At 41.8% G+C, this 27165-nt stretch overlaps 1 protein-coding gene across 4 annotated transcripts in view; it reads left to right on the plus strand.

Moving 5' to 3' along the window:
- Positions 1-496: 496 nt before the first annotated feature.
- The window catches only part of MGAT5 (alpha-1,6-mannosylglycoprotein 6-beta-N-acetylglucosaminyltransferase), a 128741-nt gene continuing 102072 nt past the window's right edge, over positions 497-27165 (plus strand). For 3 of the 4 annotated variants that reach the window (XR_014009601.1, XR_014009602.1, XM_081199729.1), the window contains exon 1: positions 497-824. The gene's annotated coding sequence lies outside the window, so the exon portion shown is untranslated. Of the gene's footprint in view, positions 825-1440; positions 1545-27165 lie in introns of those variants that run through there. The other variant, XM_081199730.1, reaches the window with a different exon arrangement.

Raw genomic sequence — 27165 nt, forward strand, 5'->3', positions numbered from 1 at the left:
TTTATCTAACCGTATTATGTGTCAATGATGCCCGGCCGTCTCGTCGGCTAGGCGACTTTTGCAACCGTAAACGGAGAGGGTTTTGTGGGGAGGTTTTCCTGGGCAACGGGACCCGGGAAGCTGCAGATGCTTCCTGCTCACGCAGTGTTGTTTTACACACAGAGATAAAGGATTTAACCCCTTCCTGCTGAGGACTTTCTGGAGCAATGTGGGACGTGCTGCCGCTCGGCGCATTAAAACGACAACAACGCGGCAGCCAAACGCTCACACGGTGTCATGCGCCTCAGTAGAAGCCTGCCAAGAGCCTCTTTCTCTCACGTGTCCTGATTTGCTGCGGTCTTTCTCCCAGGCCGGTGGATACGAGTGTGGCACTTTGGAGACGCTCCCTTTCTTTCGCGGCAGGCGGCTCTCTCTGTCCCCCCTCCCGCCCCTTGTTGTTTTCGTCTCCGCGCGCTCGCCGCCAGGGTGGGCACTTTGCAGACGCTCCCTGGCTCTCCGGCGAGGCGAGGCTGCTATACACGCTCCCGGCCGGGCGGGAGGCTCGTAGACGCTCCCTGCTCGGCCCGGGCTCCTTGACCCTGCCGCAGGAGCCGGCGCACAAGGAGCCGCCGAGCACGGGCCGCTCCGCGCGGGGTTCGGGCGCTGCAGTAGCCAGCCTGGCCCTTGGAAGAAGCCGAGCGCCGAGCGCCGCCGCCTCCGACGCCACTACTGCGTTGCTCCAGGTCCGGCCTCCCCGCCAATCCGGCGGGGGGGCCAAGCCCCGGCCGCGCTTGGGAGAGTAGGATGGGCGAGGAGGGCGGCGGGGCGACTCGCCGGCGAAGCTGGTAAGCGGCGGGGTTGCGGGGCTTGTCTCTCTCTGTCTCTCTCTCTCTCTGCTCCACTCTGCTCTGCCCCCGTGTAACCCGAGAGCAGCACCGGGAAGCTCGCTTGGAAACGCGGCTTCTCGCAGCGCCGCGAGGGCCCGGCGGGGTGTGCAACGGCGTTGCCGGGCGCCGGGGAAGGACTACGGGGGGGCGGGGGGAGCGGAGTGCTGTGGCTCCGTCTCCCCTCCCTCCTTACTCCGCCGTAGTTAAACGTGCTGCTCCTCTCCTCTCTCCCGCCGCCCCCACCTCTCTCTGTGTGGTCAGGATGGAAACAGTTCGCCTTTCCTCGCCCGCATTTACGCGGAGGGGGGTGGAGAGCGGTGGAAGAAAGAGCGTACTATTCCCCCTCGTGTGCCGGAGCAGATGCGGGCAGAGGGGTAGGTCTGCTCCTTTGCTTGCCTGCCTGCGCCTATAGGGTGGAGAGCGCGGTTAAAATGCTGCTTCGCCCTCGCTTGCCTTCTGGAGGCAGAGCAGCTTTGCCAGGGCGCTCCTCTCTCGACGGAGGAATGGATGAGGGACTAGGTGGCTTCTGCTTCCTGCTCTCCAGCGCGTCCCGCGTAGTGGCCGCGTCCGGTGCACAGTCACTTCCCTGCTCGGGTATCTCCCTCTCCCTCCCTGTCAGTGTGGACGACGAGGGTGTGTTATCCGGTCCCTTTTCTCTCCTCGGCTTTTGTCAGGCGGGTAAGACCAACAAGGGGGGGGGGGGGCTCTTTCCTATCATTAGGACAGTAATTGCTTCTCCCCGTTCTTCCTGGCCACGAGATATGGGGAACAGGTTGCCACACCTGCGTCTACTTTCCAGGTTGGCTGGGTGGAGAAATAGGAACCTGGGAAGCTGCCTTACGCGGGAGTCAGGCCATTGGGCCAGGTCGGTCCCCATTGACGTGCAGCGCCTCTCCCTGCTTGGGGATGCCCGGGATCGAACCTGGGACATTCTGTACGCAAAGCAGATGCTCCAGCCCTTTTCGTCTGCCTCCTACTAAGGGGCCTTTTCCCTTGGTGTGACGGTTTTTGGGGCGGGTGGGCGGCAGGCTTGAGTTTCGCTCCCCTGCCTTGTGCGTCCCCCTGAGCAGAGTCTGCCACCTTGCTATCTTTTCTTGAGGGAATATAGTAAACATTATTACTGGGATATATCAAAGTGTTTTGGTGGGATGAGGGAGCCCCCTTGCCTCTCTTCCTGGCTTTTTCAGGCTCTGGTTCCTAACGTGCACCGCTGTTTGCTTCCAGCCTTTGTCTTTGTAGACAGCTATTATTGGTCTTCCATGAAAGAAAAGTCTTTTTTCTCCTGTTCTCTTCCCTCCCCCCACCTCCCAGTGCCAACAAGCTGGTGGTGATGTTCCCGGCCCAATTTCCGAGGGAGGGATGCAGCTTTTGCCAGTAAAGATACTCCGCCAAGTATCTTCATGGCCCTGAGGGATGGCTGCAATGCCTTTTTTTCTGTGTCACCCAGCAGAAGGAACACTTGTTGGCCTTCTTTTACCCGCCCTGCCTTCCCTTTGGGCTGGTGGATTATGTGATGCTTCCCTGAGATTGTAGTGAGAGATGGGAGGTGTGTGTGTGTTGCAGGGGACTATCATTCATCTGCTGCATTTATACCCAGCCTTAATGTCAAAGCATTTGCATTGGAGGTTAAAGGGAAGTCCTACAGGAGGTATGTGCAGGAACAAAGGGGCCTGGTGCGTGTGTCCCCTACAGTGTGCACTTCAAGCTTTTCTTTGCTCTTCAGGAAGAGCACTTCTTTGCGCTTCTGGAAGAGACTCAGGGTGGATTCAGAAATTCAGCAGCTCAGCCAGAGTTTGAATTTCCCTAAAGCTATTGTCTTCCAACACACAAATATGTGGCTAGGAAGTCCATAGGGAACCTGAGGTCACTGAAAGGCACCTACAGCTGTTGTCGGGTGGTTGTAATAGCTCTCTTTGTGCTATTGGAAATGACATGTGTCTGTATGTATGGCTAGGGGGTGGGAATTGGCCACACCAGCAAACTTGGCATGTCAACATTACATTGACATTTTATACTGAATTTTTATACTGCCCTTCATCCAATCATAGGGTGGTTTACAGTATAAAAACACAAAAATATATAGCATAGTAACAAACAAAAACAATAAGCTTCTCACCCTGCACATAGTTTAAAAGGTCATATATTGTTGTTATTATTTATTAAATTTCTATTCCCTCTGTTGCTGGGTAGTAATGCCACAGTGGCACCATACCTAAAGCTACTTCAGAATGTAGCACACTTCATGTTAAATATGGCAAAGCCAGAATGTTAAATCTGGGCATTAAAATTCCCAAGTCCAGTGTAGCATGCTGTCACTTTTTTTGCTAATATAAATGATAATTTTATACAGAATGGAAAAGAGCGGTGAGATGGGTTCATTCCACAGTGGAATTCAAATATAGCACAGCATGAAATGACAGTAAACAATGCAGGGAGAGCAAGCATACTCACGATAAAAGATAATGAGGTATACTTGTGTTTTCTTAGGCAAGGATGGCCAAAAGGTTTATTATGCTCTGTGAGAGGAACATTGCACAGAACACAATGAGTGGGAACACTGGCTTTTAGTGTTGAAGTAGAAAATAACTTTGTGGTATTGACTGACTTCTGTGTTTAGCCTCAAGTTTGCTTAAACTTATCCACTGCAAATCAGAGGTATATAAGCATCCCAAAATGTGAAGTTGGTAGAGTGCTCCAAAATGTTTGTGATTTTGAAAGGATGGTTCATTTTGGCATGCTGTGATTATGCTTTAATGGTGAGGACTCTTTGAATTGTGTGCCGTAACTTAAACAGTAGCTTATTGGTCTGATTCTGTATTCCTTGTATATGCAAATTTCTCACAAAGGTCCACAGGTGTTCTGATTGCTCATGGGAAGGCTGTATCAGGACCTTTATGTTTTTTAGTGGGGAGAGCGGTAGAGATTAAAAATTCATAGAATTGTAGAGTTGGAAAGGAATCCAAGAGAGATTTAGTCCAACCCCCTGCAATGCTTGAATCTCAACTAGATCATACATGACAGATTGCCATCTAACCTCTACCTAAAAACCACCAAGGAAGGAGAGTCCACAACCTCCCAAGGAAGTCCGTTTCACTGTCGAGCAGCTCTTACTGCCAGAAAGTTAATTGTCTTGTTTAGTTGGAATCTCCTTTCTTGTAACTTGAACCCATTGGTTTGAGTCCTACCCTCCAGAGCAGGAGAAAACAAGCTTGTTCAATCTTCCATTTGACAGTCCTTAAGATATTTGAAGATGGCTATCATATCTCTTCCTAGTCTTCTTTTTACCAGGCTAAACATACCCAGTTCCCTCAACCATTCCTCCTAAGGCTTGGTTTCCAGACCTTTTATAATCTTGGTCAGCCTCATCTACACACATTCCAGCTTGTCAATTTCCTCCTTAAATTGTGATGCCCATAACTGGACACAATAACTCCCAAGGCACAATAGAGTAAGAGTATTACTTCCCTTGATCGGGACACTAAATGCAGCTTAAAATAGCATTAGCTTTTTTTGCTGGTTCTTCGCACTGTTAAAGCCTGTTAAGCTCGTGGTTTTCTAGGATCCTTATATCCTTTTCACATGGCAATTCAGGTGTCCCCAATCTTGTATTTGTGCAACTGGTTCATGTCTAAGTGTAGAACCTTACATTTTTCCCTATTGAAATTCATCAAAAATTATTTAATGGCTTAAATCCTCCATTAATATATTTCCTAAACCTTGCACATTGAGGCACAGTAATATAGTTTGTATAGTTAATAAAAGTGAAGCGTAATTTATTCATCTGTTAGAAAATAGGGTTTAAGTAATAATGCTACAATAATAATAATAATAAATAATAATAATTTATTATTTATACCCCGCCCATCTGGCTGGGCCTCCCCAGCCACTCTGGGCGGCTTCCATAAAAACCAAAAATACAGTAAAATGTCATATGTTAAAAACTTCCCTGAACAGGGCTGCCTTAAGATGTCTCCTGAATGTCAGGTAGTTGTTTATCGCTTTGACATCTGCTGGAAGGGCGTTCCACAGGGCGGGCGCCACTACCGAGAAGGCCCTCTGCCTGGTTCCCTGTAGCTTTGCTTCTCGCAGTGAGGGAACCGCCAGAAGGCCCTCGGCGCTGGACCTCAGTGTCCGGGCAGACTGATGGGGGTGGAGACAAATTTATAGGTGTTTTCATCTTAAAACAAACCTTATTGGAAGTAGAAAAATTTATTAATTAGTTACCCATTCAGTGTGTCTAGTGTATCAGACTTTCTGCACATTATAGATAAATGTCTTATTGTGCTGCACTGCTTGAGTTCAAAAGTACTGTGGTCTGAACCCCTCAAATCTCCCCACAGTCTCTTGGACTTCCCCATAAGTGTTCAGTCATGCTATCTTCAGAGTAGAGCTGGGGGGGGGGGAATCAGATGTCTGGTTGCTGAAGGATACAAAATAATAAATAAAAATGAGGCTGTGCCTAAGGCTGCACTCCTGTATCCTTTTCCCTGGAGTAAGCTTAGCTGAACTCAGTGAGTTGACATGGATAGGATTGAGACAGCTATAATCTTTCTTGCACGTCTTGTCTCCTCAGAATCATTTTTCCCCATCCTAGATCCTAAAAGTCTGTCAGCTTGAATGCATGTAAATATCATAGCTCTCTGTGCTGATAAAACCAAAATTCTACATGTTAGATGAATTATTGCTGCTTGTACATGTTCATCTTCTGTTGTTTTCTTGAACAGAGGTGGGGATGCCAAGGGACTGTGTGGGCAGATGTGATGGCATGAGAAATGTGATTTGTCTACACTGTGACCTAATAATTCCCACAGCTGTATTTATTTATTTTTGTCTTTTGAGGAAAGAGAGAGAGAAAATATGACCCAACACCCTTTGGAGTTGATGGGGAAACTCCAGTTGATCGTAATTAAATTAAGTTACGGAAATGTTAACATGCTCTGTTTTGTTCCTTAGGTCTACATGTAGCAACAGTCTCATATTGGATATGCTTGCCTAATATATTTGGCTGAGGTACTAATGGTGTGGTAGAATGCTGATATTCTGATTCTCCAAAGTGAGACAAATCTGTTCAGTACAGACAGCATACAGTAATGCATACATGGCATTAGTATAAGGAAGGTGAAAGCCTATGGATTCTTCAAAAATCTTCCTGGTGCTGCTGTGAGATGCAATCATAACAACTGCCTTGATGGAGCCGAACAGGGCTAACTAACCCAACTTCCTGCTTTTAACAGAGCTTGACTAGATATCAGTGGGTTCTTGAATCAGTGTGGGATGAGTGCAGCGGCTATCTCTTGTTTGTCTTCAGTTTCTGGTATGCTGCCCTTCTGCATAGGAAAGCCCTGTTGCCGTAGCTTGACTAACAGTCATTGGTAAACTCCTCCATGTCTATCATTTGTGTGAAAACAGTAGTAAATTTCCAAGTGAGGGGTTTTTTAAAATAAAAAAATCCAACTGTTAAGTTCCTTTTCCATCATCCTTGATATTTGATTGATAATGAAGACAGCCATTAAGGCGCATCTCAGCTTGTCAGGCAGAATAAGCCCTCCCTCCTCTCCCTGTGTACTGTTCTACTGGGAGTTCTTCAGACTTCCCTGAACCAAATTCAGGGAGTGCATGGGGGCGAGAGATTGGAGAAAACCCCATTTTGCAGAAAGAAGTCCTTTCACAGGCTTCCCCTAAGTCTCCAAGAAAACTGTTGTTTTGGAGAGTTGAGATCCCTGCATTTCAGGGAGTTGGACTAGGGTTACCCTTCGGGGCCCTTCCAACCAGTGTTCGAAACTCCTATTGTTCTAGGTGCATTTTGAGACAGGGAATTTCATTAGTGCGAGCAGTTTCTGAGCACTGGGCGCAGTACTAGACCTAAGATTTCATATTAAAACTGCAGAGTGGAAGGAAAGGAGGACCTTTTCCTGCCTCTGCACTTCCAGCTACTCTCTGAAGGCTGGAGGAGAGACCCTCTTAAGAATATTGGGGGGAGGCAGTTGAAGGACTAGACCACTTGAAAAATGAGCATAATATTTTAGCTGTCGTTCATTCATTTTCAGCTTTGTATTCTTGTTATAAAAACTTGTGTCTAGACATTCCGTTGTTGCGCCCATAACCTAGGTTTAAGGTGTCATTTAGCTCCTAGCTTTCATATCAGTTTCTAACACTGCTTCCAACTCTACAGTTCTTTGACTCTATGAACCTGCCTAGTGCTTACCCTACCTTGAAAGTCCTTGCTCAAGGTGGCTTGCAAAATATAATACCAAGTGTAATATAGAAATGCATAATTAGAACACGATTTCCAAACTTCAAAGTCTGGAAATTGCATCAACAAGAGCCAATACTTAACTATCTATTAAATCAAGTAACAAATTAATTTTGTTATGGCATCCATCAAAGATTGCAACAAGAGCATTTTAAGACAGTAGGTGTCCATACAAAAAAGAGAATTAAAATGTTGTGACAGAGGTGACATTACATAAAATTTCTGTGTTGTGCCTGTGAGCTATCCATCTGATTATGCATTTGTACTACTGGAGTTAAGTCTCTGTTGCTCTGTTTTTCTTGAATCATTAGCTTTATTAGGTAGTGTGTGTTTTGTTTTGTTTTTTTGCCGTGTGTGTGTTGTAAGCCTCATTGAGATTCTTAGGAGCCTAATGGACAGATATAAGCTTGTAAAGAGAAGAACAAAGTAATATTCCAAGTATTGGGAGTCTTTGTCCTGTTTCTTTAAAATGTAATGAAAATATGAAGGTTAGACTTAATTACAAAATTTGGCACAGATCAGAGCAGCATAGTAGTAGGTGTTTAAAACAACTTTTTTGCATGCTTGTGTGATCATTTTTGGTATGGTTCACAGTATATTGTCTTATATAAATTATGAAGAGTTCATTTTTGTGGATTTTTAAAAATTATTATAGGGGAGGAGCCTACAAATGTGCCTAGTAACTGGAGTGGGCCAGCTTTCTTGGTTTCTGCTCCACAAAGGGTACCTGATTAGTATCTGCCTGATTAGATTTACAAGGTTGCAGAGGCAGTCACATGTGCCATAAATCGCTGACATTGACGCCAAGGCAATTTGGGCCCCATTTTTGAATGTAGTACATATGGCTAGCAACTTGCTAAAGTCAGTTGCCAGAGACCAGGTTCTGCACTTGAACAGAATGCCTGTAGATACACCACTGTCTACAGTCAGATGGCTTCTCCCCACTCTGAGTTCTGGTTGCATTTCCGGCACCACAATCTAGACTTTTTGTAATTATATTCCTTTGACCAAAGAGTTTCTTGCTAGCCATTACAGAGTATCTGTGTTCTGCCACAGTTGTTGCAATTTGGGCGAAGTCGCTAAGGGCATGTTCGCCTAAGGAACTTAAGCGCTGGAGACACATTTCGCAACCAGAAAGTTGAGATTCTGAAGAAATCAGTATGCTAGTCATCATCCAAACATAGGCTCTCAGTTGTCACGCTATCTAGGCAACTAGCCTGGTACATTTCTACGTCTGTCTTAGCACCAATGTATTTTCTGAATTTCAGCACTACTTTCCTGTTAAGATAATTAGAGAAAAGATAAAAAGATGAAGGAGGCAGAGTCCAAAATGTTGTTAAAAAGATGGCACCGACTTTGTGAGACTGGCAGTATGGTACATGTTGATGAAAACTCAGTAATGGAATCCCAGGGCCAGACTGAAAAACGGCCAGGTCACATGTTGCAGTGTTGTACAACCCTCTTTAGAAAGATATTTTCCTGCTAGAGGGGGGAAGTAGGAAAGTACATTCTTAATTTTTTCAAGAAAAGAGACAGCTGGTAGCATTCTATAAATGATGCTTCTCATAATCTATGGGTAATATCCAACTAAATTACCTGAATCCATTGATTTCAGTGACTCTACTCCTCCAGTTAGAAAAATCAAATTTGTATATCCTTAATTTTAAAATAATAAAATGACTGGTCTTATTAATCTAAGGCAGGCATAGCCAAACTCAGCCCTCCAGATGTTTTAGGACTACAACTCCCATCATCCCTGACCACTGGTCCTGTTAGCTAGGAATCATGGGAGTTGCAGTCCCAAAACATCTGGAGGGCCAAGTTTGCCTATGCCTGATCTAAGGGCAATATTGAACTAAGCTACTTAAATTCTTTGATATTTACTAAAAGCGTGACTTAACATTGGATATCTTTGTAATTTGGGGGTTGGTTTTTTTGGTAACAAGTAGTTTTATTGAAAAGAATTCAATTATAGATAATTTAGACATCATTTAAGGACAGTTTTCCTAGCAGCTTAAAGCAGGAGCAGCTGAAAACAAAAAGTTATTTGAAATGCCTCAAAATAAACTAAAATCCAGATGAGAAAAGGTGTGACAACTCATCAGTAGTGATGAGACCCTCCTCCGTCCCAAGGATGGATATCCAGAGCCTTCTGATTTGCAGGGATGGAACAGGTAGCAGGAAAACATTCCTGTGGTCAAGGGAACATGAGATAGCTGCCTTATACCACGCCAGAATACTCATCAGTATCCTCAGTACTGACTGGAAGTAGCTCTCTACAGATTCAGGCTGCATAATTTCACAGCCTACCTGGGGATGCAACGGATTGAGCCTGGAACTCTTGGCATGCGAAGCATGAGCACACCTCTCAGTGTTAGAATAAATGTATTCTGAAAGTTTATTTGTCCTAGAGCAGAGTTCTTAAAATTGGAATTCCAGGATGTTGATGGACTACAACCCCAACCATCCTCAACCATCTTAGCTAATAGTAAGGGATGGTGAGAGTTGGAAGTCCAACAACATCTGAGGGCACAAGGTTGGGGAAAACTGTGCTAGAGGACTTTATGTGAAATTACCGGTGAAGTTGGAAAATATGATCAAACAACCCTTATATATGGACCTGGAACTAGAGAAAAGTGACAGTTTCCTCAAGTATTCATCTTTGAGTACACTTTATTTACAGCTTTCGTTGGAAATATTGAATTGCAATCAATTTGTGACCCTTGAATTGCAGCTTTGCTAATGGTGAAGTGGTTTTTTTGTCTGTCTCTCCAACTTCTCCTTACCTTGTACCACCTTCCATGCTGTCTCCCCAGACCCCCTTAGTCCCCCAGAACAGATTATTGGTGTGTGTGATGCAGGGGGCCTCAGTAGGAAAGAATGTAGCCTGTCCTCCTTTTACATTACTCTGTGATCATCACCTGAGGCTTTTCTTTTTGTGTCTCTCCTCCCTGAGAGGTCTGGAGTAGCAACTCATGAATGGTCTTTCTTCTGTGGCTCCCCATTTGTGGAATGCTTTCCTCAGGGAGGTTTGCACCTTCTTTACATCTATTTAGGCATCAGGCAAAAACATTCTTCTTCTCCATGACCTTTGGCTAATTAAACAATCTATGGCCTTTTAAACTGGGGTGGATTCCTCCCCCCCCCCATTATTTTTATACTGTAAACTGCCCTTTGATCCTCAGATGAGGGGCAGTATATAAAATTGATAAGTAAATAAAATAAATTCAAAATATCCTACAAATATATATCACTCTAAATCTGTTTTCCCATTCTGCCAAACCCTTTTCAGAGAGGATACAGAGCCTGAGAGGCAAAAGAAGAAAGTAGCACCTGTTGCCTTTGATGAGTCTTCTGCAGCAACTTTGGGCCAGACAACTTTGGCTGCACACAAACATGCAATCATATACTCTCCTATCAAACCCTTATCTATTTAGTGTTCTAAAAATTAACTTTGCTCGAATGATCTGGACATTCTTAATCTGCCATTCTGTTTCAACAGTAACTAGTCATATGTTTCCAGAAGCTCGCATACAGAATATGATCAGGAATGATGTCCTTTGCTTTACTGGGAACTGTTAACTGTCTTTTTCCATACTGCAGTGAAATTGGGAAAGGGGTTGTTTGTATATTTCTTGCCTTACTTGCATAGTGCTTTCACTGTACGCTGTATCATGTAATGTTTGAGCAAGAAGATGCATGCTTGTTTAAATGAAGGATCACCTTCTGAAATGTGGCACTTTCTTAGGCAAGTCAATCAACAAATTGCGCCTTTTGGGCAATTTTTGGGGTCTTCCTAAAAACTAAAAAGTTTTGGGGTGTCCTGGTTTTTACTTTTTGAAATATGGCAACCCTAATGACATAGACCTGGAGCAGGTTATTTATGGTGAGGTTCCCTGGGAAGTTGGTTGTGTTTCATTTAGGATTTCACTGAGCAGAAGCAATTTGTAAGTAATAGTGTGTGCTGAGAACAGTACAGATCTATGCATCTACAAAATGAAGTTGTCAAAATTAAGCAGGTAATCAATATGCCAACTGGGATGCCTACAAACTGACTTTAAAAACAGAACCTGACTGCTTTTCTTCCCATTAGCTTTGCTGTGAAAAAGACATATTTAGCTATATGCAAATCCAGTGGTGATTGATTAGCCTTGCCTCAATCCTCCATATTTTAAGCAGAGTGCTTGCCTTTTTTCATTTACAAAGAACTGAGTGTATGCTTATTCAATTAAATGTAAACCTGTTCCTTTTGTGTACCTTTTTATTTATTAAAAAAAAGGATAATGAAGTTTGTTTAAAACTATGATACTGCTCCAGGGATGTTGATGAATGGGTCATGATGTCATGGACTGAGCAAATTAGCGTACTCAGGTTATATGCATTTATACAGAACATATGAATACTTGATTGGTTGCAATACAAGGTTCCAAGTAGAAGCAATTTGTAAACTGTGCAGATGATTCACTTTTCTTTTCATATTTCATGCAATTTTCTTATGCAATTTCTGGTGTTGGGCTTTTGGGTGTGGTTCATTATGGGTGACACAAGTAGAAGCCAAAACAAGCTAGAATAGAAACAGGAGCCTGTGATGTAAATAAGGGGTTCCACTATAATAGATTGGAATTATTCTTTCTTCTGTTCATATTCAGGCAGATACATGGGTTACCCATGCAGCCTCCCACTCAGTTATGTACCTTCATACTATGTCCCACCTAATCAATTGCTGACACTTGAGAAAAATGTGCATTGCAGATAAGTTGACAATACAAAAAGTATTGTCTTCTTGTAAACCTGTTGGTCTGTTAAAGTGTTCATAGGGTGGATCTACACACAAGGAAAAACCCTGCTATAAATAACTCAGAAATTAAATCGTTGAAACTAAAGAAAAAAAAGCTTTGTAAAAATAACATAGAAATTTGTTTTGCTCTCTGGCACCATCTGGTGTTGCATGTTTATAACACATTCAAACTGTTGTTTTTTTGACTAATGTAGCTGAATCCATAGTCTGTGTGAGTGCTTGCTTAATTAGATAAAATTGCATAGTCATTTACTTCTGTTTTAATAATCTAATATTTGTTATCTGTTGAAGGCTGGTGGCCAGAAGTTGTGTCTTTTAGTTTAGCTGTGTTTGTTTCCAGTTGTTTCATGATACAGCTGCAATGAAAGTAAGTCAAGTATGTGGTTTTTAAGGAATAAGTTTAAAGTTCATTTATGTGAATGTGTTTAACACCACTGCATATGGACTCACATCTGCAATCATAGTTTTCTGTATTCAAGAAAAACAAATGGAGAACTAACTGGATGAGAGAGGGTTCATGAAGGATTGCTGTATGCCTCCTTAACTTTTATATGGAGGTTGCTCTTAATATTTTAGCCTTCTACATTACAGTCCGGAAGAAGATTTCTTCCTCCCATATCATAATTGGGATGTGACTCTGGGGGAGTCAATGTGTTTGTGAAATGTTACATGTTTTAATCCTTTGAATCCTTTGACTTCATTATTATTATTATTATTATTATTATTATTATTATTATTATTATTATTATTAAAATGGCTTCCAAGTTTGTATTCTGGACTCTTGTGGTGCAGTGAATCTTAGTTATAAATAAAGGTCTCAGTTCTGTTCTTATTGTCTGTTGGTGATGGTAATTAGCCTCTTGTTAGGCTTCAGTGCATCAGTAGGCCTCATTTCTTGTCAAGAAGTATTTGAGAGCTATGTTACCTCTGTATTTTGCATTATGAAGGCCAATAAAATGACCTTTAAAATAGCCTGAGAGACCATTGTGGTGTAATAATCTAAAACAAAAAACACCCTTCTTCCTATTAATAGGGATGCTCAGAGAACATTATAAATAGATGGAATTCTTAAAATATTCTGGTAAAGGAATATTTATAGAAACAGACAAAGCCTTACATAAATGGCTGCTTTTACGGATACAGATCTGCTTAAAAACAGATACAGGCAAACTTTTAAATAGTTTTTGTAATTCTTACTGAAAAAGTTATTCATATGAGTTTCAGTGACTTTCCTAGGAACATAAATGAGACACTATGTTAGGTAGGTGTGCGTTCTGTTTTCCTGTTGAGTCTCTGGTTGTACTTTCTATTTCTGAGTAGTTTTTAGCCAGTGGCATTTTTGTTTTGATTGCTCACTTGGCCAATGAGTTTTACTTTTTGCATATATGGAAGAGCAAGATTCAGGCATGTCCAAAGTCCATTTCGGGGGCCAAATTGGTTCAATCTGGTCCCTGTGGCAGTTTATTTCTTGGGGTAAAATCCTAAAAAACCTCAACAACTTCAATCCTTAAAAAGCTCAACAACTTTAGGGTAAAATCATAAAAAAGCTCAACAGCTTCAATCCTGAAAAAAGGTTAACAACTTTGGTTGGCCCTTTGGTTGGCCTGCACGGCCCTTCACTTCATCAGATCTGGCCCTCTTTGAAAAAAGTTTGGACACCAACAGGAGCCTTTTTATAAAAAGGCTGGGTTTTTGAAAGCTGTAAGTTTGAACGCAGTGACTGAAGAGCTGGTCAATCATGTCCCATTCTTTTTAGATCACTGCTGCTGTTGCTTATCAATACTGTGGAATGTGCTTGGGGACAGACAAGTAGTTCTGATGACTGCACCATGCCTATGATTGCCAATGAAGTCAATCAAGACAAGTATGGGCATTCCAGCTAGAATAATCATTGTGACCCAGTATGTGGGCATAGTGCCAGACAAGCATATATACTGATGTCCTTTGAAGGAGTTTTGCTTAGCCAAGTTGTAGCTGGTTTCCAGGCACAGTTTTCTGGGGAATATTACTTATCAGGACGACTGTAAATGAAAAGCTCAGCTCCTGAGATAAGCTAACTCAATGAAGGTCATGAAATGAAAGTTGTTCATCTTGATCCTTCTCCACCTCCTTCAGTAACTGCGTCTCAAAAAAGCTTCTCCAGATGTCATTGATCCTCCATGGACAATGGAGGACTGTTGGGTAAGACGTCCCAAACGGATTTCAGTGACTCAAAAAATTAAGCCATAACAGGTGTACAGATAGCAGCATGGCTTGTAAAGGTCACCTTGATAATAGGTACATTCAAGCCAAAGTGAAGTACATTTTAATCCACATTGATATCAGTCAGGCTTCTTATAAGTGTTAATTTGTCTGGAACATGGCCAGCCCAACTTCCAAACAGCCAGAGGCTTGTCACTTACAAATCTTCAATAGCTCTACAACAAAGTTTTTGAGATGTAGCTGTCTCATGGGAGCTTAATATTGTTAATGCAATGTCCAAAATGTTGCACTGGGGCCTTGCCAGCTGCTAGCCTATTTCATAGAGTCTTACTCATGAGTTTCAAGAACTTTATAATGGAGCCAAAACTGTTACAGTGAAGTTTGCAACATGATCAGGTAGTGCTGACTGCAATCACTGTTACATATGGATCACAATGAACTGGAACCTGCTTCAGGCACATTCTACTGCTGCAACAATTGTGGAGTTGGTACTTGGCTCTAAAAGGATCTTTATAGTTTAAATCAGGAGTCAGCAAACTTTTTCAGCAGGGGGCCAGTCCACTATCCCTCAGATCTTGTAGGAGGCCGGACTATATTTTGAAGAGGAAAAAAAGAGAATGGATTCCTATGCCCCACAAATAACCCAGAGATGCTTTTTAAATAAAAGCACACATTCTACTCATGTAAAAACACCAGGCAGGCCCCACAAACAGTGGCGTAGCGTGGGGGGTGCAGGGGGGGCCGGCCGCACCGGGCGCAACATCGGGGGGGGGGGCGCTCGCACTCGCAGCTCTCTGCCCCTACCGGGTTAGGGAGCACAAATTACTTGCCTTGCCCCAGGTGCTGACAACCCACGCTACGCCACTGCCCACAGAGATGAATTTTAAATAAAAGCACACATTCTACTCATGTAAAAACACACTGATTCCCAGACCAGCCGCAGGCCAGATTGAGAAGATGGGCCGGATCCGGCCCCGTGGCCTTAGTTTGCCTACCCATGGTTAAATGGTGTTTTGAAAGCCTGTTTTAATGACAGGTGGAAGCAGCTAGTCACCCCATCTCTCTGCTGCTCAGCTTTTGGTGAAGGCTGTCAATCACTATCCTGAGGGACTGCTGTATCTCTTTGGATGGAGACTCTATTAATAGTCACCGGAAAAGTCTAGAATAATTGTATGATACCCATGCTTCTGGTGGGCTGCCTTCTTAGCTGGGAATTTGGTAGTGGACTGAGGCTGCTGTTACTATATTTTTAATCCTCATGAACCAAAGGGAAAGTTTGTGTATGTATACAGAACTCTATTTACTTGCACAGGAAATCCCACCCACCGCCCCAAGCTGCTGTTTTTTTACAAGAACTATGTGGGAAAGAGAATGAATGTAAAGTATAATTGTAGAAGATAAATGTAGGTCTTTGCTTGTGGGATATCCAGTTCTCACAGGCTTGCCTGAGGAAAAAGTAGTGAAAGCAAGCTGGGAAGAGGTCAGATTGGCTTGCATTTGAGGAAAAGATTGATGAAAATTAGTGAAGGCGTTTGTACCATTAAGGATAGATTATCAATGATCCTTAATTCATTTTGACAAGAGGAAAGACCTGTTCTGCAAGCTAAAAAGGTTGCATCACTTAAGTCTTAGAGGACAGGAGAACAATATTTCTATCTTGCTTTGTGGTAGCAAGCCCAAAGGGAACAGATAGTCTATCTTTAGTTCTGGTGAAGCCTAAGGAAGAAGATACGGATGGTTTGATCTTTGATCTTTCTACTTTTAAAACAACAACTACCACCTGTAGAGCGAACCCACAATTTCATACTACCAATTGTCTTTTAAAGCACAGTATCATAAGATTTCTCTTTGTTCATGAATTAAATTGTGACTTGATTTATTCCCATTGTAATAGCATAAGAAGAGTCTTATCAGCTTTTCACTTCCAAAACGACAGCAAAATGCCAATAACTTAAAATTTTATTTAAAAAAAATATTTTTAAAAGAAAAATAAATTACAAGATCATTTCTTAGTTCCAGGATTATTAGTAGAAACACACATTATAATCCTGATTATATATTTATATTTGTTATATTTGAAACATTTTATTTTCACCACGGCAGTGGTAGCAACAGCGGGTGAGGCATTCCTTGGAGGCTGGATCTGCTGCCCCTATGGATACTGCTCCTGAGGCAGTCACCTCACCTTACTTCATGGGAGGACCAGCCCTGAAAGTAAAGGTAGAAAAAGAGGATGCTAATTTTCACTGGTCTTTTTTGCAGTCCACATGGATAAATCAGCAGAATGGGCATGAAGACAGGTTGACATCTTCCCTCAATTTCTTTACTACACTGAGATCGTCAGCAACTAGCACTGTGTGATATTAGTGGCAATATTAGGGGAAGTCCAGTCACAGCCTTTGCTAATCTGGTGCCTTCCAGATCTTTCAACCACATCTCCCATAGAGCTGGCTGGGGTTGATAAGAGCTGTAATTCAAAATATCTGGAGGACGCAACATTGGTAAAGGCTGCCCTATTGCTTTAGCAGTAACAATGGGCTTCTCACTGTGTTTGCTACTGGCAGTAGGTCATCAGTGAAAGGATATCAAAGTGATAACATTTTGGATTGTCACTTGGTTTTTGTTGCACCGAGTTAAGTTCTGATGTGCTTTGATGATTTAGGTGCCTTGTTAACTCCTCCCCCCCCCCAACATTTATTGGTGAGTTTTGCTATACCAACACCAATCCTAGTTTGTTGATTAATAATTATTGTGGTTTTCTTGTGAATAATGTTTTGATCTGTAAACTGTTTTAGGACCTTATAGTTGACAGCTGAGATAGAATTTATATATATTTCTTGTTCACTTTGACTTCTGTATATACTTAATCTTTCTTTTTGCACTTTGTACACTTCAAGCATTTTGCATGTATTATCTCAGTAATCCTTACAACAATTTTGCAAAACAGATCAGTAAAGGTGGTAGAAAGTGCAGCTGGGGTTCTGTCAGTGATGGCTTTCCTAAAGCCAAGTTCCATAGACCTTGCCTTTGATAGCTAGCCAGCTTTTGCAAGCCCCGGGACTCTGCTTTTATCCCTGACTGGAGGGAGTATCTCGTTACACTGACAATTGTGATACATTTACATAGGAAAACAGAGCATGAAACAGTTTAGGAGGATGACAGGGAATTACGCAGCATGATTGCCTTTTTGGATAATCAGAGAACCTCTAAGTGCACCATGACAAGTGCACCCCAAACCACAGCCATCCTCTAAATTCTTAGGAGAAGGGTAGAAGGGTGCGAGCATAGCTTCTTGGTCAGAAGTTGCCGGATCCTGTCTATTAAATTTGTGGGCTCTTGCCTAAGACCACCTCATTGGTTAATGTACAGTGGTACTTCAGGTTAAGTACTTAATTCGTTCCGGAGGTCCGTTCTTAACCTGAAACTGTTCTTTAGCACACTTTAGCTGATGGGGCCTCCTGCTGCCGCCGTGCTGCCGGAGCACGATTTCTGTTCTCACCCTGAAGCAAAGTTCTTAACCCGAGATACTATTTCTGGGTTAGCGGAGTCTGTAATCTGAAGCGTATGTAACCTGAGGTACCACTGTATGCAGGAAGTTTAGACCAGTGGATTTACAGCTGCTTACGGCGTTTCCGTGTGCTGCGCTGGCTCGCCAGATGCAGCTTTGTCACGCTGGCCACGTGACCCAGAAGTGTCTGCGGACAGCGCTGGCCCCCGGCCTCTTAAGTGAGATGGGCGCACAACCCTAGAGTCGGACACGACTGGCCCGTACGGGCAGGGGTACCTTTACCTTTAATAATAATAATAATTAATAACAATAGCTACAGCTACTGGTGTAGGCATCTCTTTTGTTATTATTAATGTTTATTTCATTGTACAAATAGCTAAAAGTTGATGAACTTTATGTTAACACATCTTTGGGGATTATAACACATCTATTCTTCTCCCAGATATTTGCGTTTTAGCTGAGTGATACATTCTTAGTTCTTCTGCAACAGTATGGGTCCAGTGAATATGTTGGTCACCCCTACTGATCATTCCATACTGTTGTTGAATCACTACAATTTCCATCTCAGTCATAAATTATTTAATGGGTTTCGGTAGGTTACCTTAATGTTTCCAACTTCCTGATTCCAACGCTTCCTGCTGTTTGAGGTTAGTGACTAATTTTCTGTCTGCTCCAGGAAAATGAAGCCTTTGAAATTTCAGCAGTCAGGGGAAGTCACTCTTAAGAGAGCTTCAATTATCTAGAATGGGAAGCTGAATGTTGTTCTTGATCTAGATAACACATCTTGTGAAATATATTGTATTTGTCTGTGTAACTCTCTAAAAGGCATGGATTTCTTTTTGGTTGCAGCAGAAAAGGCTTGACATGAGTAAGTGAATACTCTTCTGAAATCTTCATCAGCTAATCATAACAAAGAGTGAGCAACCATTTCACTCCTATAATTATGTCCTATATTATCCCATTGCAGTGTGTGCACAGGGGCGTAGGAAGGGGGGTGTGGGGAGTGCAGTCCACCCTGGGTGTCCCGGTGGGGGGGGAGTGACAAAATGGTGGCTGGCACTCACCGTGGGGCCTGCAGCGCACCTGAGCCACGTGTGGCTTGAGTGCCCGCAGGCTCTGCGCTGTCCACCAGCCGCCTCCCCCATAGCTGTAGGGCAGCTGAGGCCCCACACCGCGTGCACTGTCCATATGGGCGCCAGGCGCGCTGTCCATATGAGCACTGTGTGCCCTTCCCCTGTGGACGGTTCGCCCCACCCCTCGGCGCGCCTCACCACGTGCCCTAGAGCCTTCTTCCACCACTGCGTGTGCATTCAATAATATTGAAGCTGCAAAGTTTGGCATCCAGGGCTGAGTTTTGTGAAGTAGGATACCATTTACTTCACCTACCTTTATTCTTGTAACTCCCTAAACTATGCACAAACACCGAGACCTTATTTTGAACCATTGCATCTTGCTTTTCCTCCCAAAGCAGATCAGAGCATAGTGTACAATAAGACACTTAAAAATAATAAAACACTAAGCAGTATAAAATAATAACAGCAGACCAGTCAAAATATCTAGAAGGGCTCAAAAGCCTGATATGTTTTAACTGCCCTTCTAAACATAAGCAGCAAAGGAGCCATATGACATCCCTTAAAACTGCTCTAAGTCACCAATGTTATTGTATAATACTGATAAGAAATGTTTTTAAATGTTTGAAGCATACCAGTATGCCCAGTAGAAAGGATGCGTACTACTGGATACTAGTGGACTGTTGTGTTTCATTGTCTTGGATGAAACAACGTGTATCCAATTGATTTATATCACCCGCCTGCCTATAACGTGACTAGTCCTACTCATTCTGGATTTCAAGGATGTTTGAAATAATTGCTTCCCTGGATCACGTTAACATGCCCTGTGGGCTCTGAGAATTCTTACTGAAGGGAGTTCGGAGTCCACTGATGTATCCTATTGCTAACAACCTACCACTTGTAAGCTTATCTTAAGCCACAGAGCTCAATCCTTTGCATGGCTAATGGAAAGTAAAGCCAGCAATTGCTGGAATTGAACTGAAATTGAACTGCCACTGACATAGGTGAGAAAGAACTCCTGAGAAGACTGCAAGTGGCATCAAGTCTGAACTCTTTGACAGGGCAGCCCTGCTCTCCTGGCCTGGACCTTGTCTGATCCATTCCCCAATTTGTTTTTTGGGCGGAGGGGGGAAATGGATGCTTACAAGGAATGTTGGCTCTCCAAGACCACCAGAAACTGCATAGTCAATCACCACAAGATGCTCCTTAGAGCAGGCATAGGCAAACTCGGCCCTCCAGATGTTTTGGGACTACCAGCTGCAAAAAAGGGAGAGTCATACAAATTTCACACAGAAGCACATTATTGTTTATTTCAACTCGCCTGTGGAAACAACTCAGAGGCCATGAAAGACAAGGATAACAACAGGAAGATTTAAAGAAGGAACTATTGGAAACTCAAGGCAGTAGAAACATAAGATGATGATTGCTGGACAGGAGCGTAAAGAGAGGGAATCCTAATAGAGGGAAACTGCCGAAATCTTTTAAGGACTTAGTGGATAATTTTGATTTAGTTGATGTCTGGAGACACAAAAACCCTACTTCTAAACAATTCACTCATTACTCAGAACCACATCAAAGTTGGGGTCGAATTGACCAAATTTGGACGACGAGAAACCTTATCTTAAGGGTGAAGAGATGTGAAATTTTACCCAGGACACTTTCTGATCACTGCGCGTTGGTAATGGAAATTAATGGCGGGCGTAAGGGACAATATAGATGGAGGATGGAGGAAAATTTACTGGATAATGAGGATGTGAAAGAAAAGGTCAAAGGCACCTTAAAAGATTATTTGGATTTGAATTTGAAGGGGGAACCCACTATAGATATTGTATGGGACGCCAGTAAGTCGGTCATGAGGGGGGTCTTAATTCAACAAAATAATCTTAGGAGGAAACTAAGAGAACAAAAGAAAGAAGAAATCCTCACACAATTGAGAAATTATGATAGGAAATTGACTATAAATCCAGCAGATGCTGAGGCCACCCGTGCCTTAAAGGTGCTACAGGCCCAATATTCAGCTATACTAAACCAGGAAATAGATTGGAGAATCAAATATATGAAGCAGAGGTTTTTTGAATCGGCAAATAAAATGGGGAAATTACTCGCGTGGCAGCTGAGAAAGAGGAAAAGCAAAATGTGATAAGTAAAATAATAATGGAAGATAACATCATAGAAGCCCCAGATGAAATAGAAAAAAGGTTCGTTCAGTTTTTTGAAAAGTTGTATGAAAGAGGAACTGAAGATAGATTAGAAATTGAAAGATATTTGGAGCAGGAAAGAGGAAAATATATATCGGAAGAGGACAGAACACGATTAAATAAGGAAATCACTGTAAATGAAGTGAAGGAAGCTATCAATAGGATGAAAAATGGAAAGGCCCCTGGGCCAGATGGTTTGCCCTCAAAATACTATAAAACACTAGAGGAACTCCTTGCTCCAGTGCTTAGAGATGTTATTAATAACATCCTCCAGGGAGGGAAAATTCCCGGCTCCTGGAAGGAGGCATTCATAACCTTAGTTCCAAAATCAGAAACTGAGAAAACTGATATAAAAAATTACAGGCCAATCTCTTTGCTTAATAACGACTATAAGATCTTTGCCGATATAATGGCAAGTAGACTCAAGAAGCTATTAATGAAATACATCCATAAAGACCAAGCGGGATTCCTCCCTAACCGACATCTGAAAGATAATGTGCGCCATATATTAAACATCATTGAATATTTAGATACAAGGATAGACATCCCAGCCGCACTAATCTTTATAGACGCCGAGAAGGCGTTTGATAATGTCTCCTGGGAATTCTTATCACTATGTTTGGAAAAGGCAGGTATAGAAGGCCCCTACCTGAGAGGAATTAGAGCAATTTACTCGGAACAACAAGCTATGTTGATTATAAACAACAGCCTAACTAAATCATTTAAGATTGGGAAAGGTACAAGGCAGGGCTGCCCCTTATCCCCCCTGCTCTTTATAATGGTCTTGGAAGTGATTGCAAATAGAATAAGAGACGCAGTGGGTGTGAAGGGGATAAGAATTGGTAAGAAAGAATTTAAGTTAAAGGCATATGCTGACGACCTAGTCCTTTCCCTGGAAGAACCAGTGGACAGTGCATGTAAAGTGATAGAATTATTAGAGGAATTCGGCAGACTGTCAGGATTTAGATTAAATAGGAAGAAAACAAAAATTTTAACAAAAAATGTGGCTATTGAGGACAAAATTCAATTGGAACAAAGGACCGGTATAAAAATTGTGAATAAGGTAAAATATTTGGGAATCTGGCTATCTCCAAAAAATATAAATTTGGTAGAAGAAAATTATGATAAGATATGGCAGGAAATAAAAAAAGATCTGGACATCTGGCAGAGGCTGAAGCTCTCATGGACGGGGAGGATGGCGGCGATTAAAATGTGCATCCTCCCAAGGTTATTATTCCTGTTCCAGAATATCCCGATAATTAAAGGCACCACCCGTTTCAGGAATTGGCAAAGAACTTTGACTAAGTTCATTTGGCAGGGGAAGAGAGCCAGGATAAAGCTTAAATACCTGACAGATGCAAGAGAGAGGGGCGGATTTGCGGTACCGAATATAAGGTTATATTATGAGGCAGCTTGTTTAAGCTGGTTAAAGGAATGGGCCACCCTTAGAAACACTGATCTATTGGACCTGGAGGGCTTTGATATTAGGTTCGGGTGGCATGCCTACCTGTGGCAGGGGAAAGGTGAGATTCACAGAGGGTTTTCTAGTCACATAATTAGAGGTTCACTATTGGAGGTGTGGAATAGATATAAAAAATTGATTGAAAAAGGGACCCCCTGGTGGCTCTCTCCAGTGGATATTGTCAAAATAAAAAAACCAAATATGATGGGAGAAAGATGGACCTACGAGGATCTCCTAATTAAGACAGAAGAAGGTTGGAAGGTGAAGCCTTATGACGAGTTGAAAGATAAGATAAAAGAATGGTTTCAATTCCATCAGATCAATGCACTGTGGAGTGAGCACAAGAAACAGGGGATGAGTGATAAAAAATCAAGATTTCAGATAGAAATCTTAGAGAGTAATGAGAAACACCTCTCTAAATTATATAAACAACTATTGGAATGGGATACAAGAGAGGATTTGGTGAAGGGCGTGATGGTGAAATGGGATAGAGACCTTGGATATAATATCGATTATAATAAATGGCAGATACTATGGAGGAAGGGTATAAAATTTACAGCGTGTGCAACTCTCCGAGAGAACCTAGAGAAAATGATGTACCGCTGGTATCTGACCCCAGCTAAGCTAGGAAAGATGTATAAGACTGTTGATAATAGTTGTTGGAGATGCAAAGAGAAGACTGGGACCTTTTTCCACATTTGGTGGACCTGTGAGATAGTGAAGGAATTCTGGGGAAAGATCTTTGATGAACTGAAAAAAATTTTAAAATATAATTTCCCCAAGATACCTGAGTTGTTTCTTTTAGGTATGATTGGTGAGGAAATAAAAAAACCAGATCAAACCTTTTTCCAATATGCGACAGCTGCGGCGAGAATCCTAATTGCACAAAAATGGAAATCCCCCGATATGCCTACGATCGGAGAGTGGCAAGTGAAATTATATCAATACATAGAATTAGCGAGATTAACACAGAAATTAAGGCAAAATAACACTACGAAACTTAAAGATGAATGGAAGAAATTTTTAATTTATGTTGAGAATAATATGGGTATCAGTAATACAACAGCAGAAGTTAATTAATACCGTCGATGTTAAATACTAGTGTAAGTTCTACTGCAAATGTTATGTGTTGACTGTGTAATCCTGGACCAAGTTGAACGGAAGTCTGTCTTTTTACTGTTCTATTTTATCTGTTTTCTTCGTTTTTCTTTTCTTTTTTATTCTTCTTCGGAGTGTCTTCTTCTTTGTAATTTATCTTTTGCTTATTGTTTTCTCACCTTTTATTGATACGTACATATGTATCTGAAGTTGATATGTAACGTGAAGCTTTTTTCTAATAAAATAATAAGGTATCTAATTGGAAAAAAAAAGAAAAGAAACATAAGATGATTGGAACCCCACTGAACTTGAAGCATGGGAAGCCCCAACAAAAATTTATAATTTGGCAGAATATTTGGACTATATGATATGTATTTGTATAATTTGGAATACTTAATGTGATTTGATTGGATTGCTAAAATGGAAAATTTAATAAAAAATATTAAAAAAGAAAAAGAAAATCTACATGGCAGAGGATGATGAACTTGCTCCTCTAACACATGAAGGAGTATCCCAGTAAATGAATGCACCAGTGTTCTGTCTTGCCCAAAATAAAATTACATTATTTTCCCCACTGCCATCATCTCCATGGAGATGTCCAAACTCTGTGTCGCATTTAAAGCTGCACTTTGCTGAAGGAGTTGATACACATCTGTGCTTGTGTCAGCTAGGACTTGGATGGAGATGAACACCTTGTTTGCTTGTCAGACTAATCCATTACATAGCTACTTTGCAGCCACTTTCATTCTTGACTGACCTAATTACACTAAAAGACTCCGTTGCAGAATGGGGAAAAAATAGTACAAGTCATCTTACACCTTACAAATTTTGGTAGAACTTGTCCTCCCATTAACTTAAACCTTTAAGGTAGCTACTGAATATTAAATGGAAGTGCATGGAAGTGGCAATAAGCTACTGAGAAATATGATTGTAGAGTATGAGTCTGTTTCAAGTTAAACTCTGCTGTTCCGACTAATTTCCTATAGTTGCTTTACTCATCAAGTTGGTTGAAAGCAGCGTGATGTTAGAGGAGAATGATAGCATTGATTAAACTACTTCATAGAGATCAAGTGTACTTCTTGCATACCAAGATATTGGCATACATGTAGCAGATGCCTACAGCCCTGAAAACAGTTAAGTCTTTTAGTAAGACAAGACAGTGATCCCATTTATAAGGAGGTGAACTTCATGAATATTGCTGTGATTAAAATACATATTGATTTTACTTTGTGTTTAAATTAGCATTATACTGTGTCTGGAAAGAAAGACTGGCATGGTTTGCACGTTGCATTAAACCGCAGTTAAAATAAACCATGGTTTTGTGTGAATGAGCAATATACTGGTGCATGTTGACGAAACAGAGTTCTTTGCTGGTCACCCACTTCTGTGATTGTCATGCCGCCATGAAACAAGCCATGGTCTGTCTTGTTGTGTTTCAGTACTGGCTCATGGTTTGCCTCTCTCCCAAAATGCCCCATAAGTGAAAGCTAAGCTGGGTTATGAAGCCATAGATTGTTTAATGTAATGTGTGAACCAAGCCACTGTCAAAAGTTACCGTATTTTTCGCTCTATAACACGCACCCAACCATAACACGCACGTAGTTTTTAGAGGAGGAAAATCCGTAGGCATGCCACCCGTAGGCATTTCCTCCATAACACGCACAGACATTTCCTCTTACTTTCTAGGAGGAAAAAAGTGAGTGTTATGGTGCAAAAAATACGGTATTTACTTTACAATCAAGGAATGACTATAAAGTTCTCAGAATTGCAGTCCATCTACTATGTGTTTACAGCTTCAGAATAAGCTTAAAACTGTTGCTGTTCAGACACCAGCAAACATTGCCTGCTAGCCACTATGAGGGAAATAATTCTGATTTGTATAACCTGAAAAATCTGAATGCCATCATCAAGTGGGCTGTGATCAGAAGAGGTACTTCAGGGGTGCCAGTGGGGCTGTACATTTATTTTTTCTTTGAACACAAATCTGTGCTACTTCACAAACTACTTTTGAAAGTCCCATCTATTTCATGTTCCATGGGAGTACCTACTGAAGTAGCGCAAGCATAAAGCCTCAGGTACATGGAACTTGCGCAGCTAATGGCATTCAGCCCTGGTATTATTGCTACCTGTCATTGGCAAGTACAGGTAACTCACAACTTATGAGCATTTAACTTGTCCACGTTGAGCTTTACACACTTGGAATTAAAAATAAATAAATAAAAAGGGGGTGGGCATCCAGGGAAAAATGACTTTGGCAATTCCACTTGCTATACCTGATACTGGCTGGGAAGCGCAGTTGGGAGGAGTGCCAGTGGCACAGTGGGTCAGTGCATCTGACTGTTAACCAGAAGGTTGATGGTTCAAGCCCATCCAGGGATGGCTGTGGGCAGGATTCTTGCATTGCGGGGAGTTGGACTAGTTGACTCGGGGACCCTTCCAGTTCCCATGATTCTATGACTCTCTGAGTGGCTGACATTTTGATGTGACATTCTGTCCTGGTATTTGCTCAGTATATTAGGACACTATAATTAGGCAATTGGGGCTCACCTCAAAATGCAATCTACTTGGCTAGTGTTTTCTGTTGAATCAAAATAGTCACAAGAACTATAGAAAAATAAACAAACAAAAACACAAAAAAATCCATTGAGAAGCAGTTTTGAAATGGCTTTGCCTTCTAATCCCAATGGTTCCAAACAGTTTATGTGTTTCAAACATAGCAAACTTCTTTAAAACTGAGGAGTTTCATAAGCAGTTTAAATACGTCATGAAAGGTCTGCTGCTAAAAGAAAAATAGTTATATGAAAAATTCGGCTAGACATGCCAAGTCCTACTGTGCGCCTAAAATAGCTCTTTGGATCCTAGTCTATAAAAGATTGATTTAAAAAGTTATGTGAATTTACCTTTTGCATTCAGATTTTAAATCCTATTTAATTCAAATTTTCCACTGCACTGTCAAACTAGCAACTTCTTTTTCTTTTTTCTGTTTCTATTATTTTAATTTTTGCTTGGTTTTGTTTCAGATGTGTATATGTACCTCTTTATGGAAAATTAAATAAAAAGAATTCATTTTTATATCCTATTTTATCTGCTTGCATTTTGTTCTGTAAAAAGCAACAGAATGATTGGCTTCCTCTTCCTTGGAAATATGAAATGTGCTGTTTTCCCCTGTTGTCAAATTAAGCTTTCCCTTCCAGCAAGAAGAAGCATTACTGTAAGTTCCGAAGGGTGTTTATCCATCTGGAATTCCTTGTACAGTCTCTTTATCAGATAAAGTGTTTCTCAGGGTTATACTGACAATCATTTCCCTCAAACGTCCCCGCCGTATCATATAATACAATCTGTGGATTCTCTGCCTTTTACCTTCCAGGAAACGCGTTGCACATTTTGAATGGATTGGAAAATGAAAATATTGCCATTAAATATCCTAAGTGGGGGTTGAGGGGAGCATGTGTGATGTGGCAGATGGTACACTACTTCTGAAGCTCTGCTGGCTTGCCCAAGGCGTGGTGCAAAGTGCAAGGGGTTGGACTTGCCCTGTGTGTATCTTCATTTTTCAGTCTGGTTCCTGTTTTACAGATGCATGGCCCTCTCCAAAGAATGAAGGGAGCTTAGATTTAGCAGATCTGAAGCTGCCTCTGCTCCACCCCTACAATGCCCATTTGCGGACCTAGCACTGGTTGCATGCAGAAGCGTCATTGTCAATGTGGATT

This window comes from Podarcis bocagei (genome assembly GCF_964188305.1).
Source record: "Podarcis bocagei genome assembly, chromosome: 1".
Taxonomy (NCBI): Eukaryota; Metazoa; Chordata; class Lepidosauria; order Squamata; family Lacertidae; genus Podarcis; species Podarcis bocagei.